The 17,172-nt window shown below is 37.7% G+C and overlaps 1 long non-coding RNA gene across 1 annotated transcript; it reads left to right on the top strand.

The window, feature by feature from the left end:
* Positions 1-10,456: 10,456 nt before the first annotated feature.
* Positions 10,457-15,270, top strand: LOC141642369 (uncharacterized). The gene is made up of 2 exons (XR_012543273.1): positions 10,457-11,041; positions 14,874-15,270. It is a non-coding gene; the product is annotated as an uncharacterized LOC141642369 (long non-coding RNA).
* Positions 15,271-17,172: the final 1,902 nt, after the last annotated feature.

Raw genomic sequence — 17,172 nt, 5'->3', positions numbered from 1 at the left:
CCTCACTAGAAGAATGATGCCAAGTTAAAATTTGTGCTCTTAGCCCTTCATCACACCCAACTGCTAGCTTCCCTTTTCTTCTCAACAACCCATCCACAAGTGTATAGTGCCTCACGGTACCTTGTTGCTGCAGAGAATGCAATATGGAAGATAAGTGTGGACCCAGCACATAACTGTCCTTAATCTTCTGTACTAAGTCAGAATCCACCACTGAAATAGCTAGACACAATACTTCACCAGACACCCTTGATAGTGCATCGCCACTAAATTCTCCTTACCACTTCGTATACTATCTCATAATCAAACCCCATCGTTTAGAAAGCCAAAATTGCTTTGAAAGGGTGTGGAGATTTTCTCTTGAACAACCATTTCAAGCTTTTCCGATCGTTCTTATGATAAAATGTCTTTGGCTTGATAAGTATTGTTCCCATTTCTCGATCGCAAATACTATGGCCATTAACTCCTTCTCATAGATCGAAAGTTTCGCCATTTAGGTCCCAATCCCCGCTAATATAGGCCAAAGGATGCCCCCGATCGCATTAGAACAATGTTCCCCAATTCCTTCATTTGATGCATCGGTTTCCACAATAAAAGGTTGAGAGAAATCTGCACGCCAAAGACTGAGCCGATGTTAATGCTAACTTTAAACCCTCAAATGCCTCTTGGGCCGAGAGACTGTATAAGCACCCTTCTTCAAAGAGATCACCAAAGGTCTACTCAAAATCGCATAATTCTTGACAAACTTCCCGTAATAGCCACTAACCCCGTAAAAACTTCTTAAATCCTTAACGATTTGGGTGTTGGCCAATCAACTCTGACTTGACTTTCTTAGGATCGCTTCTACTCCTTTTCCTGAAATAAAGTGACCCAAGTACTCTACTTTTTCCATAGCAAAAGCACATTTTGACATTTTGGCATACATATTATTTTTCCGCATCATTTGAAACACCAATTCTAAATGCCGCCACCGTTCTTTCTTGTGTTCTCGCTATAGATCAATATGTCATCAAAGAAAATCAACACACATTTCCCGAGTAATGGTCCAATGTTGTATTCATCCACCAAATGAAGTGGTGCATTTGTTAGGCCAAAAGGCATCACCAAAAACTCATAGTGCCCTTCATGTGTTTTGAATGCTGTTTTATACACATCATTTTCATGGACCCTTAGCTGATGATATCCAGCCCTTAAGTCAAGTTTGGTAAAAACAGTAGCCCCTGCCAGCTCATCAATCAACTCATCAACAACAGGAATAGGGAATTTATCCTTCACTGTTCTCCTATTCAATTCCCTATAATCCACACAAAGTCTCCAAGATCCATCCTTCTTTCCAACCAACACTACTGGGGATGCAAAGGGACTAGAACTGTGCTTGATGGTACCACTGTCCAACATCTCCTGTACTAGTTTCTCAATGATATCCCTTTTTGCTAAAGGATACCTGTATGGCCTTATACTTGATCGGTTCTCGAGCCCTTAATCAAGGGAATTTTATGATCAAACACTCCTCTAGAGGGTGGTAATGCTTTGGGTTCTTCAAAAATATCATTGAACTTCTCCAAAAGCTCCAGCAATGTAGGGTGCTGCTGTGACTGAGCTGAGGCAGTCAAAGCATAAATCCCCATTTCCACCTTTTGAGGAACCAATTGTAACAAACACAGCTGCGTAGATTCCATCAAACATTTATCTGCCTTTTTCCCTTGTAACATCCTAATCTTTTGAGAGGGAACTCCTTTAAGAATCACAGTTTTGTCATTTAACTGAAACTCGCATGACTAGCTTTTTGAAATCCCACCGTACGATGCCCTAGAGTACTAAGCCATTGTACTCCCAACACCATGTCACAAATTTGCCTAAGGAATGAGTAGGGTGTCCGTCACCAATGTTTGGTTCTCAGACCAACCAACCCTCTGCAAATGTTTTGACAGGCTAAGTGGTTTCCATCTGCTACTGTGACAGACTGAGGAGGTATTGTATCAATCTTGCAACCCAACTGTTTGGCTAATGCTAAGTCCATGAAGTTATGGGTACTGCCTGAGTCAATAAGAATGTGTATAGGTTTCTTGTTAACAAACCCTACCACCCTCATGGTTTGATACCCTGAATTTCCTGACAAAGCATTAACAGATATGCAAGGCTCCTCTAACAATAGTTCAGCTTCCTCCATTTCCTCCTCACTAGCCCCTAATTCCTCCTCAAAATCTTCTGTTCCATCATTCCACCCTTGAACCTCAACAGTAAACACTTGCTTTTCTTTGAAAGGACACTTATGGTTTTTGTCATAAGGTTGGTTACAGTAATAACACTCTCCTTTAGCCATCTTTTCACTCTAATATTTGCAGGAATATAATTCCTCCGTCCAAATTTGGGTGGGTAATTAGCAAAGATTTTTAAAGGAAGGTATGTTTGGTGTAGGCAATAGTGGGGGTTTTGATGACTGTTTATTAAAAGAATTATAAGGCTTACTAAACTGCATCTTATTTGACAAATTAGCCTGAATTGCTTCCTCTTGACATCTAGCAAACTCTATAGCATCAGCCATATTAGTGGGCTTAAAGGCTCTAACAAATGGCTTAATAGTCGTTTAAGACCTCCAAAAATCGTCTAGAAAGAAATTAGCAGGCGAAAAAGGATTCTTTTTCTGCATTAAGCCTTTTAATCCCTCAAATTCATCAATATAATCAGTAATGGTGCCAGTTTGAGCCAATTTATTAAATTTCTCGACAATATTATAGCTAAGATCATCCCTAAATCTTGCAGAAAGATCAATCACAAACTGTTCCCAAGAAACATTATTATGAATTGACAAATAATTGGAAACCCATAACTCAGCCTTTCCTACCACATTCAAACAAGCCATATCTACTTTTTGTGAATCAGGTATTTTACATAAAGCAAAATATCGACTGCATTTCTTAATCCAATTAACAATTCCAGTACCATCAAAAGAGGGAAATTCGAGTTTAGGAACAAACCCTAGATTTCTTCTTTGAGGTATTCATTCCATTTCCGAACGATAAATGATGCCCTGAATTAACCCTTAATTCCCGATTTTGTTTGAATTTGTTGTTGAAGAGTCCGGAACATAGTCATCATCTGCGTCATATTCTGGTTCAATTGAGCATTTTGCACTGCTTGTTCATCCAATTTTTTTGCTTGATCTTGAAGTTGTTGCTGTAAATTCTTTACTTGAGTCTCCATTTTTGCTTTGCGTGTGGCCGCCAGATCCCGTAGGCGATACCAATGATACAGAGCTTGGGACTCACCGTTGTATCAAGCTTCCTTTAATGGTGATGAAGGTCCAACAATGGAGTCGACGAGATAAAGAACAGAGAACAAAGAAGAGATAGAAGGAGAAGAGAGAAGATTTGAGAGAATTGTATTTCATTAATTGAATGTAGAAATGATTACAATATTTCCATTTATAGGCTAATACAATTGTAAGAGTAACTAACTCTGTTAATTGACAGCTAGCAACAACTAAGTCGGTTATTTGTAACAAACTTTGTAACAAACTTTGACTTTTGACTTTGCTTAACTAATTATGTAACTAATTATTATTAACTGTATCAGTGTTGATGTCTGAGGGAATGTATTACTCGGTATTACCCACCTCCCCCTAGGGTTACACATTACCATTCGGCATTCCGCCCCAGCAATTGCCACCACTTTTACACTTGGTTGACTTTTATTGCCATAGTCATACTGTAATACTCACCCTCAACTAGAGCTGGCAAAAGCCGACCCGACCCGACCCGCCCGAAACCCGACCCGATACAACCCAAAAATTGGGTGACCCGAAACCGAACTGACTCGAACCGACCCGATAACCGATAGCAGCCTTATTTTTCCTAACCCGAACCCGACCTGAACCGACCCGACCCGTGACCCGATATTTTCTCAACCCGATAGATGACCTGATATTGAAATAGCTTAATAATGGTTTAAATAACACCAAATTAACATTCATCTTAATTATTTTCACTTAAAACTACAATTAATACACCTATCCATTATTTAAACATAAAATAACCATATAAAACTAAGTATATAAAATAAAATATATGCTGATAACTTGACCCGACACTGACCCGCTAATGACCCGACCCGACATGCGACCCATTGATGACCCGACCCGAAGATGACCCGACATGAACCGAACCGACCCGCACCCGCCACTGACCCGACATAACCCGAACCCGAAATGACCCGACCCGCCTTCACTCGACCCATAACCGACCCGAGTGACCCGATTGCCACCTCTACCCTCAACTATGTAACCTCTGATGATCAATCAAGTTTAGACCGTGAGTATATTTTTTACCCAAAGCTAATGGTTTCAATTTATAAAATTTTATAATGATTTCAATTTATAAAAAAAAAAAAAAAATTGTCACGAGACTAATAATAGCAGTTTGCGTCTTTATTTTATAGGGAGTATGAGTCGAGTCATTTTCTAATATCATCAATAAAGATTTAGCAATTTATAGTTTTATATTTATTTTATTTTATTTCAATTAATTAAAAGATAACATAGTTTAGAGTTTAATGAAATAATATCTTTATTAAAAAGATTAAATTTAATGAAAATATTTATTGAAATAAATTATTAGTTTTCTTATTTAACTATTTACTAGTATTAGTGCCCGACTTCGCCCGGGCTACCTCTACTCACCATTATTATTTTCTTTCATTAAATAAAATTACTTAAAAGTTATATAACCCATAAATTAATCATTAATATATTTTTTATGACATATCTAGTACAGAAATAAATTTTGAGACAATTCACTACTCCTGCTATTAATATTTTACTCTTATTAAAGAAACAATAGTAATAACATTTCACTACTTGCCCGTAATTATTGTTACTTTCACTACTTCCGCCGTAATTATTGTTGCTTTCACTACTTCCGCCGTAATTATTGTTACTTTCACTACTGCCGGATTAATATTGATAATTTCACCACTCCCGCCGTAATTATTGTTACTTTCACTATTGCCGCATTAATATGGACTATTTCACTACTCCCGTTGTTTTTACCACTCTCACTAATCTCGCTGATAATATTGTTACTTTTACTATTCAAATGAGTGATTACTATCATATAATCCAATGTTACTACAATTCTTTTCTTTACTGACGAAATTACTTTTACTACTTAGTCATGCAATTTTAAGAGGATTATGCATTAAATCAAATCGAAAAAATTATGCAATATTATATATTATGAAATTTAACTTGAATTATTTATAACCTACTTATTATATTTTTGTATGTTAAATAATTAACATCTATACATTTATTAAACTATATAGTTTAATAAAATGGGATAGATTTTAAATTTAATACATAATTTTATGATGATAATAATTAATATCATAAGTGTGCGTGCATGTTTATACAAATTAATTATTTTATTTTAAGGAAATTGACCATCTTCTAGTCTTCTATAAAATTTAGGAAAATTACCAAGCATCTTCTTTCTTTTAATCTCCTTGAAATTGACCATCTTAATTAATTATTTTATTTTAAAGGAATTGACCTTAATTAATTATTTTATTTTAAGGAAATTAACCATGTTTTAGTCTCTTACAAATGTTTAGGAAAATTACCAAGCTTGTATATAATTTAATTTTAACCCAAACTATATAATATTTGCATTGAGATCCCTTAATCGGGTCCATCACACGATGCTAGTGATTTAAAACTATATAGTATAATTAATTTGTATAACTTTCTTTCTTTAATTACATTGAAGTTCCTTGGTTTCTGGATTTAATATATAGTATTGAAGTGGATGCATTTAATTGTCATTGGTTTCCTTATTTAAAAAATTGACTTTTCGAGGGAAATTTTTTGAGATAACCTGTTAATTTAGCATAGAGGGGATTTGGCCGGAAAAATTATGGTAACAAATCTACATTATACTTGGATCTTCAATGTTAATAGATGTAATATTGAACTAGAACTCTAGAAGGTGCAGTTAGGAAACAGAATCCTAGCAACAGTCAATTTCTTCTTAAAATAAAGAGGGAAACAAATTGTTGCAAGGAGTATATATATGTCAAAGATTTGTAGCTAGTCTAAACCAGTAAAACAAACTCAACAACCCTTGGTAACGCTACTCTTGGAATGGCAGCTTATCAAATCCTATCTGATGTGATAGTCGAAATACTGGTTAAGCTTCCAGTGAAAACACTTTTACGCTTCAAAAGCGTATGCAAAGATTGGTACACCTTAATCAATAGTTCCCTCTTCATCCGACTCCATCTTAGCAAATCCCTCGTATCCAACTCTTGGCAGAATCGTGCCCTTTTCTATGCCGAACTTGATTCCCTTTGTGTTATAGATGATGTTAATTGTCCCTTGGAACCCTTTAAATTATATTGGCCTAAATATATCATAAGAAACCCCGATCATATATTTCATGTAGGCTCGTGCAATGGCTTGGTTTGCTTATGCCTTACTGAGACTGAATATGCCTTTAATACGAAGGTTATGTGCTTCCTTATATGCAACCCTATAACGGGTACATTCAAATTCAAACCAAACGTGCCGTTCTTGAAGATAAAACAGTTGAAATCTTGGAACTTGTCATATGGTTTTGGTTATGATGGTGAGCATGATGATTATAAGATAGTTGTCACACCCAAAGTTTGGGAGGAGAGTGTTAGAGATGATGTGTATATTTATAGCTGCAAGGACGATTTATGGAAGCACGCTACTCCTATTCCTGCTCAACTTTTGTCTGGAACATGGGCTCAAGGCAATATACCCTTTCTAAACAACATGCTACATTATTTAGTTTCACCGAATGTCCAAGGATTTAACGGTCCTAAGTATGTAATAGCTCGTTTAGATCTGTCCTCTGAATCATGGAGGGATGACTTGAGTTTTCCAGCTGTCTTAAACAGTTTGAATGATGTCAAGTTACGCGCGTATGGAGTGTTGGATGGATGCTTATACCTACGAATTAGGGAATGTTATCGTTCTGATAATGTATGGATCATGAAAAGGTATGGAGATGAAGATTCATGGAGCATAAAGTATAATATTCCAACAAAATTTTCCAATTATGATCTTGTTGCTCCTTCAAAGGAAGGGTCCCCTCTTTTACTGTCTACGGACATCTATTCCAGCAGCCACAGTCTCGTGTGGTATAATCCCCAGGATGACACAACTGAAGCATTCAAGCTAGAAGCATCACCATCAAGTAGTGGAGCCGATCTTTGTATTGCAAGCCTCGTTTCTATTCCAGGGACGTCTTTCACTCTTGGAGCAAGTCCGAGACAGTTGAGACGAGTACAAAAAAAACCGGCTGCTTCTGTTTGATTATTCGAATATACAAAATAACCTGTAAGCATCCGTGTCTTATTTCATGATGCATATTCATTAGTTCGCAAAATATTCAAGGAGTTAGTTATATATATAAAATTAAGTAGCTCTGATGCTTTTGTGTGACCTGTTCGGAACCACTTTTACTATTGTTTTCTAAATTCAATTGATTCCGTAGTCACTCACTTTTACTCTCTTAAAAACCATGTAACCGCAGAAGATTTGGGGAAGCATAAACTGTCGCATTAAGGTGTTTGAGACGGCTCTTAGTTTCCATTCGCGGTTATGTGATTAACGCGAACATCATCTTTGACTGATAACCCTGTTTACCAGGCAAAATCATGAATTAATCAAGTTGCTTCTTATGCCTAGAAACTATAGTTGTGAAGTGAAGTAGGCATAGAGCAGAAGCCAGCAAGAGGCTCCCTTAAATCCTTTTTAACCTTTTGTCATGCATCATATTCGTATTTTTCTTTTCTTTGCCAAGCTCACCGTTAACAAGCGTCTTCTTGCGCAGGAGGTGATTTCAATGTCTGGCGCATAATCAAACACCTTTAAGCAACACCAGCGCATAACCAAACACACCTTGTGAATGAAGAGTCTAGGCAATGCTTTAAAAATGACTATCAATGAAAGCTATCCATGCCATTTTTGAAGAGCTGCTGCAATTCCAAACCCGCAATACCATATATTTAACCTGTGGTATATATCACTTCACGAACTAGTGCTGCATGTTCTCTTTATTATGACTTTCTTTTACCTGTGGCATATATCACTTCACGAACTACTGCTGCATGTTCTCTTTATTATGACTTTCTTTTACCATTACTCGGACTCGCTCCGCCCCATTCCAATTTCATGGCTTCCTAAACATCATTAAGAAAGTAAAATTCAAAATTGAATTTCACATGATCTTCAAACAGGTATAGAATTGAATTTTTGAATCGAATTTGAAACACTTCAACTTCGATAATTAAAGTCGTGAAAATGAAATCAGTTCTGCATTTCTAACACTACTTTCAATCATTCTAGCGTTTGAGTAAAAAAAAAAAAATCACAGAAAACTACAAGTAAATATTCAATTAATTACCTGAAATCCGATGCCTTCACGATTTCATCTAGACCAAACAAAATTAACCAGGCTCGAATAATCTAACCCAACACCCAAATTGATGACCAAAACATGACCGCTAATCCGAATGGACTCGAATCAATATGAACCGGCTTAAATGTTTATTGTTGAAAAATGACCAGTAATGCCGAAAAGTTTAGGATTCTAAGTACCTAAGAGAAAGGGGTGAATTAGGTACTATTTTTTAAAAATTCAACTTAATATTTATTGTTTAAAGGTAAGTTGATTAATAATATGAAGAGCAAATGGATACGGCAAATAAATTGAATGATTAAATGTGTATCACGAAAGCCTAAGGAGATTAATGAAGTTTGGGAGTGACAGTTGTTCTGACTGTTACTTGATTGTCTTAGCTAGTGAAGTAAGAGTTACAGGCCATAAGTAACGGTATTTAGGACTGTTACTAGCAAAACCGTAAAGGAAGAACAAGTAAGTAAATTGCAGCGGAATTAAAAGCGAAGAAAAATCAACACAACGGTTTTTGAATTGGTTCGGCCAACACTCTAAGGGCCTACGTCCAATATTCTTTTATTAATAAGTGAAGCGATCTACTCTGACTACCGAAGACACTTACAATAAAAGGACCAACAACCTACTCCGGTTGCGACACGAGTTCTAAGACTACTCCGTCTAGGAACTCGACACTCTAACTAGAATGTTTACAAGACCAAGTTTCCTCGAACTGATTCTTTAAAAGAATTGATAAGGACAACTTATTGGTTCAAACGATTCTAGATGAGAGAGTACAATACTATGAATTAACAGTGGTAATGACTGTGACTCTTGAAGACTTAGAAGATTTTTACAAAGGAAAAAGTTTTGAGTTCTTAAAATTGATTTTGCAAAATACTTTGATTTCTCAGGTGAAAGTCTTGCTTTGAAAGTGAAATGAGGTGTTCCTTTTATAGAGGGAAAAACGAGAGGAAGCAAGCTACGGTTGTAAGTCAAGACTTTCGGTCATGTGACAAAAATATTGACCTTCCCAAATTAGCACCAAAAGGCTTCTTTCTACAGTCCGTCTTGCTTCAGACCGCCTTATTTAAGACCGCAATAAGACCTCTCACAAGTGATAAGCACATGGGTGGTGGGACACTCCCATGTGCTTTCCCACTCACACCCTAAATGGGTTTTTTGTGAGAGGAAATGGTATCCGTCTGACAATTTCAGACGGATATAGCGGTCTGAAATAAGAATTTGTGTTCTTTCTAAGAAGCATAAAGGATAAAAGAAGGCTTGTAATGAACATTGAAGGGTCTTTCTATTTTTCACAAACAAATGAAGAAGACATTCACAAGAGGACAACTCGGAAAAAGCCAAACTTTGTTTCATAAAAGCCAAAGAAAAGTTGTAGATAAAAGAAGAAATCTTTTGAAGTGCAAATTACAATATCGTTTGAAGGACCATCCTTTCAATATTTTAAGTTTAAAAACTCATTTTAAAGTTGATGTATAACAGCCCATTTTGATTAAAAGTGAAATATAAAAAATGAAAGACTCACTTCAAGTGTTACAGGTCAAACGTGACAGTCAAGCACTCTGTTACTAACGATGAGTAATGGTGAGCTTGACTGTTACTATTACAAGTATTCTACAAACTGCCCATTATCCATGAAAAACTTGATAAGTTTTTTTTAACCCTCTTGCACATCTAAAATATATCCCCGAACTGGTTTGACCCAAATCCTCGGGGGATCCCAGACTCGTTTACCAAGTCTACTTATACAGTCTTAGACTTAGACATGGCAAACGAGTCAATCGGGTCGGGTCCATTTCGGGTTTGTAGACTTCGGATCATTTGAGGTTCGGATCAGCTATTATCAAGCTATTTGTTGATAAACAATACTCCCTCCATTCAACTTCACAAGGCCCTTTTCTTTTTTCACGTTTGCCAACGCGTGTTTTACGTGGTAAATATCGTTAGCTACGTATTTGCAAAAATTGTAAAAGTTAGATATCTTTAATATACTCGTAAAGACGAATCAAACAAGATCCCACATGAATATATTTTCACTCACGTATTGAGAGAAAATTGATAGTAAATGCTCACTTGTGAATAGTGTGTAAAATAGAAAAGGGCCTTGTAGAGTTGAATGGAGGGAGTAACAAAAATTCGGGTCAGGTTATATTGGGTCGGATCAATTGAGTTAGATTCGGGTCCTGAGTGTGTCGGGTTTGGATTCGGATCGGATCCGGTCAATTTTGCCGGGTATACTAGTACACTCACTCAAGTTAAAGGAAGGAAGGAAGGAAGGAGAAATAATGGCAATGAAGAAGATGAGAGAAAGGGGAATGATGAACGCAATGAGGTCAGGTTTAGTGGTTGTTGGTGCACTCGCATTTGGTTACTTAACCTTACAACTTGGTTTTCGACCTTTCTTAGAGAGAGCTCAACGCACTCTTGAACTTGAACAATCTCAATTGGAACATCAAAAACAATTGGAATTTCAGAAACAACAATCATCTCAATTTCACTCTCCTGAAGAACAACAAGACCCCTTTGATTTCTCTGATGATTCTTCCTCTTCTTCCACAAATAAATATGATTGATTGTACCCCTTTTCTTGTTTTCAGGTATGTGCCAATTAATTTCATTTTCTGTTGTGTTTTCTTGCTTTTAATTAAGTTTAGTTGATTGGTTTGGTTTATATAACAGTTTTTGTTAATTGGTTTTATTTGATTGTTTATCGGCGAATTCTTGTGTAAGGCGGTGTTAGACTATGGTGTTGTTGTAAAAGGATGCGTTTTTGATAATATTTGTGTAAAACCGCCTTACAAGCTACAGATTGTAGTTTATCTGGTAGTGGGTGTGTATTATGTGCTGGTAGAAATTGATCACATGAGTTAGGTTCATGAATTAGATGAGATAGTTAACAAGTTGTGATCTTTAACCTTCATAATCTGTCCATGTAAGGTTAAGATGAGTTAAATGATTGGAGTAGTGGATAATACTCATTCCGTCGCAAGAAGATGGATTTTGTGAAGGAACACTAATACCTAATTCAGTAGTCTGGTTTAAGTGTATTTAAAACTTGTTTACTCAAACTTGTTCTATTGACCTTGTAATGGTTTGGTATATACAATGAAGTAGCTAGCTCTGCTGCTTCTGAGACTCGACTCTCCGTGATCTGACCTCTGCTGGCACTAGTTAAATTTGCTCATAGGAACAATTTAACATACTCACCACAGAAACCATGCAACCTCAGATGATTAAGTGAGGTTAAAATTGTCACATCTCGAGATGTTTGAGAGGGCTCTTAGCTTCCTTTTGTTGTTCTGTGGTTTTCTTTTGTTTGAGCAAATGCAGACATCATTAAAAGTAAAGCGGATTCTACCTTGCTGACTGTATAAGTTCACGTCAGTCAGACTAGATTAACTAGAGAGGATGAGGACCCTGTGTGCCTAGACAAGATATTTGTGAAGTAGGCATAGAGCGGCAAAAGGCTCCTTTGACTACTTTCCACTTTGAGCATTTAAACCTTACCATTGGTTTAAATCACAGTTAAGCAACACTCCGCTAATACTACAAAAGCGTTCGTTTGTCCATCCATATACTAAGATACTATGAAACATATTGCTGCATTTGATCTTCGTAACTGTGCATGGTTGATATTCATCACTCCTTAAAAAGAGCTTTAAATCTGATGTCCTTTACCCTGCAGAGTGTAGACTGTAGAGCCCTCTTCTCATGAAAGAACGTTTCATACCCCTAAGTCTTGCAAACGAACACCCTCAAATCACATGAGATCTTGAACCAGTTAAGTTCCCTTATAAACATGATTACATGACCCAGACACATCCTTATTTTGCATTAAGAGTCACACCAATGCTTTAAGCATGAGTAGCAATAAAAGCACCCATGCCGTTTCTGGAGAGTTTCTGAAATTGGCATTCCTGCATAAGACATTTAAGCTGTCATATATCACCTACCTAACTCCTGCTCAGGCTCTCTTGATTTCTACACGTGCTGGTTTTGTTTTCTCTTGTAGTGAGTGCTCTTGGGACGACGGATATAGTTCTGAAGGGGATTTCTGAACTTTATTATTTCATTCCCATGCCAGACAGGTTTAGAAAGAAAATATAGAAGATCTATTGCTAATTTCGACTCAGAGCAATTCTTTGAATTTTTTTTCCTCAATTTATATCTGCTCTATTATTGCGTGACTGGATTTTGTTGAATTTGCATGATGCACCAAGGCTTCAAATGCCATTTCTTGTTCTTTTGCTTTGGATGTAATCGTGCAGTTCCAGCTTGTTGACTTTAGGAGCAACCATAGTTTGGTGTCCAGCTTTGTATCAATGCCTTTAGATGGTCTCTTATAGGAAGGTGGAATATGGGGTTCACTGATGTCCATTACTCCCTTCTTTAATTAGCCTAGAGATTCAGGAAAACAGCTCACTATTTTTTTTATCTTGGAATATGAGAAAAAAAATTAAATGGCTCCCTAATCACTAATTGTGTCTATATTGTGGAATAGTCATATTTCAATGCATAACAATGCCATTTTCATTTTAAGTCATCCTAACAGTCTTTCTGTATTTTTTTGACACTCAGATAATGCCGCGTACATTCGCCCCCTTAGTACGTCACAAGCAATAGCCTTTGAGACACTAGGATATTTACACAGGTGGGAGAGTATGGATCTAATCCCATAGTTGAATCTAATCCTCTCTATTGTTAAATAGTCGAGTGTCAATGCGTAACCATGCAATTTTCATTTTGATTTTCTTAAAACAATTTTTTTTATATTTTTGATACAGCTGTAACGTCGCGTACACTAAGGGTGAGCAAAAATATACGATACGGTTTTATAATCCGGATACGGTACTGTATATGGTTCGAGTTATACGGATGTCTGTATATATACGATACGGTGTATCCGGGTCGGGCAAAAACGAAACCGTATAAACGGTTATTGACATGATTTGAAGTTTTTGTATAAAAAAAGTTAAAAATTGCAAAATTCTTCTTTCAACTCCCACCCTTCTACTGTTTTTTATGACTTGAGTATTTTACTAGCTTATCTCAATAAACAAAAAATAGCCCTTCATCGGAGGTGGTCATGTTAGAAGTAATTATTGATTCTTGAATAATTACAATGTTTAATTGGGCATTTCTCGCGAAACCGAATATACGGATTCCGTATACACGGTTTTCTGGGTACCCAAAAACCATATATACGGTTAAACCATATTGGATCCGTATAGTTATTTCTGCGGTTTTTAAAACCGTATACCTAATACGGTTTTTAAAACCGTATTGGGTATACGGTTTTGCTCACCCCTACTGTACAATTGACCCCCTTACGAGGGTAATGTTAATTAGGGAAAAGTTCCCGAGAGTTTTAGGAAGAGAGAGGGGGGGGGGTGGATGTCACTAACAAATTAACAATAGTGTCTACTGTAAATCTAGGAAACAGTAGAAGAAAAATCATTTTGACGTAAACACGCCATCACCAATGGAGTGTCTGTTGAAGTAGACACACCAACGCCATTGGTAATGACGTGTCTTACACTCTAAAATGGTAAACAAACCCAGTACAGTGTGTACCCCTTTTTTGTGTCCTTCCAACCTCCAACTACTTGGACCACAAATCAACCTCAATTTAACTATTGAGTATCTCCTTTGCGCACCTGATGGTTTGACCACCATCGATACCACCTCCATTCGCTACTCCCAACACCTGCCTTCGACCACCCATCGTCACCATAATTTGACGCCGCCAATGGAGCCATCGTGCCTCCGCCCCAAATCAATCACATCACATCACACCACCTCCAGTCCTCCACCTCCTTTCTTCTACCATTTCCGCACCATCGGACCCGATATCAATCACAAACGATATCACAAACCGATCACCTTAACCCATAGCTTTCGCCCCTGATGAATTTTTTAGCTAGTGGGTTGCAGAGAAGGTGGGGCGAATTGGTGTTGTGTTGGTTGGTATTTAGATTGGTTATGGCTGTGCTCCTCCGTGGTGGCCTGAGAAGAGGCGTGGTGTTTTGGTTTGTTTGTGGAGCTGAAGGTGTGAAGCGGAGGTTGGTGATTCCGGTACTGGTTAATGGCCGAAGTCGGTTGTGCGAATTGGTGGTGGGAAATGGGCTTGCTGCTATGGCATTTAATGGTTTAAGTGCAGGATGGAGGTTGTACGAATGATTGGTAAAAATCCACCGACATTTATTGTAGAAGAGTAAGAGACACACACCAATGCTACTAACATGTCTTTTAATTTAACGCCATCTGCAATGGCGGGTCTGTCGCTAAAATAATTTGTTTCTGTTGTAAAGAAAATTTAAACTTGTCATAACAAATTTACTTTTAACCATTCAGTGCACTAGGATTCACCAGCCTGTATGTAGTAGAAATGTGAAGTGTACTGACAATTACTTTTGACCTTCCTAACAGGACTTCAGGACCCGTCCTACATCAGCATGGTATTCTGTTTCCCTGCAGGCTGCATCTCATGTTATCGGAAGGTTTATGTTGATATCCATGGCCTTTGCTTGTCACAGATTGCTGGCTGTTTGTACTTTGTAGGTATATGCCTCTTTCGGTCAGTTATGGGCGTATGGCTCATTTTTCTAACAATTATTGTTTCCTTTGACGAAGTACTTGCTTTGCATTTGTAGCAAAAGGCCTTTCGATATGCTAGTCTGATTTGTTAAGCTTCTCAACAGTTGATCAATGTACTTATATGACTCGTGTGTTCCAAGATCGGCTAGTTTAACTCTTTTCTCCGTCCAAGATGAATTCGAATTCCTGGACTCCTGGTTATCATTTTGCAATTCACATCAACCGGAAATACCCGTGTTTTTTTTTTGTTAGCAACTTGATGACCATTTTGCTGCTCTATGAATAGAGCGAATCATTTCGAAATTCCTGCTCTTGTTTCATTTCTAAATAAAACTAATTTACTGACTGTTGCTTTCACTTTGATACTGAATGTTTATGTGAGGAATTGTTGGTGATTTTGTAATAAATCGTAAATAGAGCTGGCAAGTCTGACCCGACCCGACCCGAACCCGAGCAAACCCGACCCGACCCGAACCCGAAAATGCTGTGACCCAAAACCGACCCGACCCGACCCGATGACGACCCGTAACCCGACACGACCCGATTATCAGTGACCCGAACCCGACCCAGACCCGACCCGATACTGACCCTATTAAATTGATGACCCCACAATTATTAAGCTTAATTTTGATCAAAATGAAAGTGATTTTGTGTTTAGATGGATATGTTTGACTTAGTAGTGAATTAATTAAACCAAATAATAGGTTAAAAACTAAATTTAATGGTAAAAAATTATAGTAATGCGATTAAATTCTAGGACCCGATAATGACCCGACCAAACCCGGCCGGGCCCGATACATCATTTGACCCGAAATGACCCGACCGATAACGACTTGAACCCGACAGGCTCGACCCGAAAGGGTATCTTGACCGATATGACCCGAACCGATATGACCCGACCAGAAGCGTGACTAGAGGTGGCAATCGGGTCGATCGGGTCGGTTTGGATCGGGTCATATCGAGTTCGGGTCATGTCGAATCGACATACCCTTCGGGTCGAGTCGGGTTGGGTTCGAGTCGTTATCGGGTTGGGTCATTTCGGGTCAAATGATGTCTTAGGGTCGGGTCGGGTTTGGGTCGGTCATTATCGGTCCTAAGTTAATCGCATTACTATAACTTTTTACCATTAAATTTAGCTTTTAACCTATTATTTGGTTTAATTAATTCATTACTAAGTCAAACATATCAATCTAAACACAAAATTACTTTCATTTTGATCAAAATTAAGCTTAATAATTGTCGGGTCATCAATTTAATCGGGTCGGGTCTGGGTCGGGTTCGGGTCACTGATAATCGGGTCGTGTCGAGTTACGGGTCATCATCGGGTCGGGTCGGTTTCGGGTCACAGTATTTTCGGGTTCGGGTCAGGTTGGGTTTGCTCGGGTTCGGGTCGGGTCACTCGGGTTGGGTCAGACTTGCCAGCTCTAGACGTGACCCGACCCGACTGACCCGATTGCCACCTCTAATCGTAAACATACATCATGTATTAATGTTGAAAATCTACGAGATTTTGACACACCACCAATCTGTACATGAAGTCCGTCATAAGTTTTGTAAATTCAATTATTTTGGTGGTGTGTTACCATCCAACTAATGTGGACAAAATGTGATACCAAATAAGCCAAATGATCCTCATTAAGTTGGTACTTGGTAGTAGTGTCAAGTTACTCAAAATTAGTAATCTCTCAGTCTCAATCGTTTGTTTATCTTTAATTAAAATACTGCTCAAGTAAAAAAAAGTAAACAAATGATTGATACCGAGGGAGTAATTTAAATTCGAGCACCGTGCAAAATACCAAAATATGTTTGGATTTCTTGCAAACAACTTATGTGAATCATTTTTTTTTCTTTTTGTTGCCCTTTATATAAATTCTCTCATGGTTTTGAATATCGGCTATGAATTTAGATCTGGTAAAATTGACCCTATTCGTAAACGACCCGACACCCGAACTCAAAACCCGAGTTTGACCCGACCCGAATGTTTATTGTTGTAAACTGATTATTATTCATGAATAACTCGATAATAGTTGACCCGAACACGAGATAATCAACACCCGAAAGTGATCCGATTGACCCGTTTGTCAAGTCTAGCTGTGACACCAATACGTGACTATGAAGAGTGGCAATACTG

The sequence above is a fragment of the Silene latifolia genome, chromosome 2, assembly GCF_048544455.1.
Source record: "Silene latifolia isolate original U9 population chromosome 2, ASM4854445v1, whole genome shotgun sequence".
Lineage (NCBI taxonomy): Eukaryota > Viridiplantae > Streptophyta > Magnoliopsida > Caryophyllales > Caryophyllaceae > Silene > Silene latifolia.
This window is presented reverse-complemented; position numbering and strand designations above follow the sequence as displayed.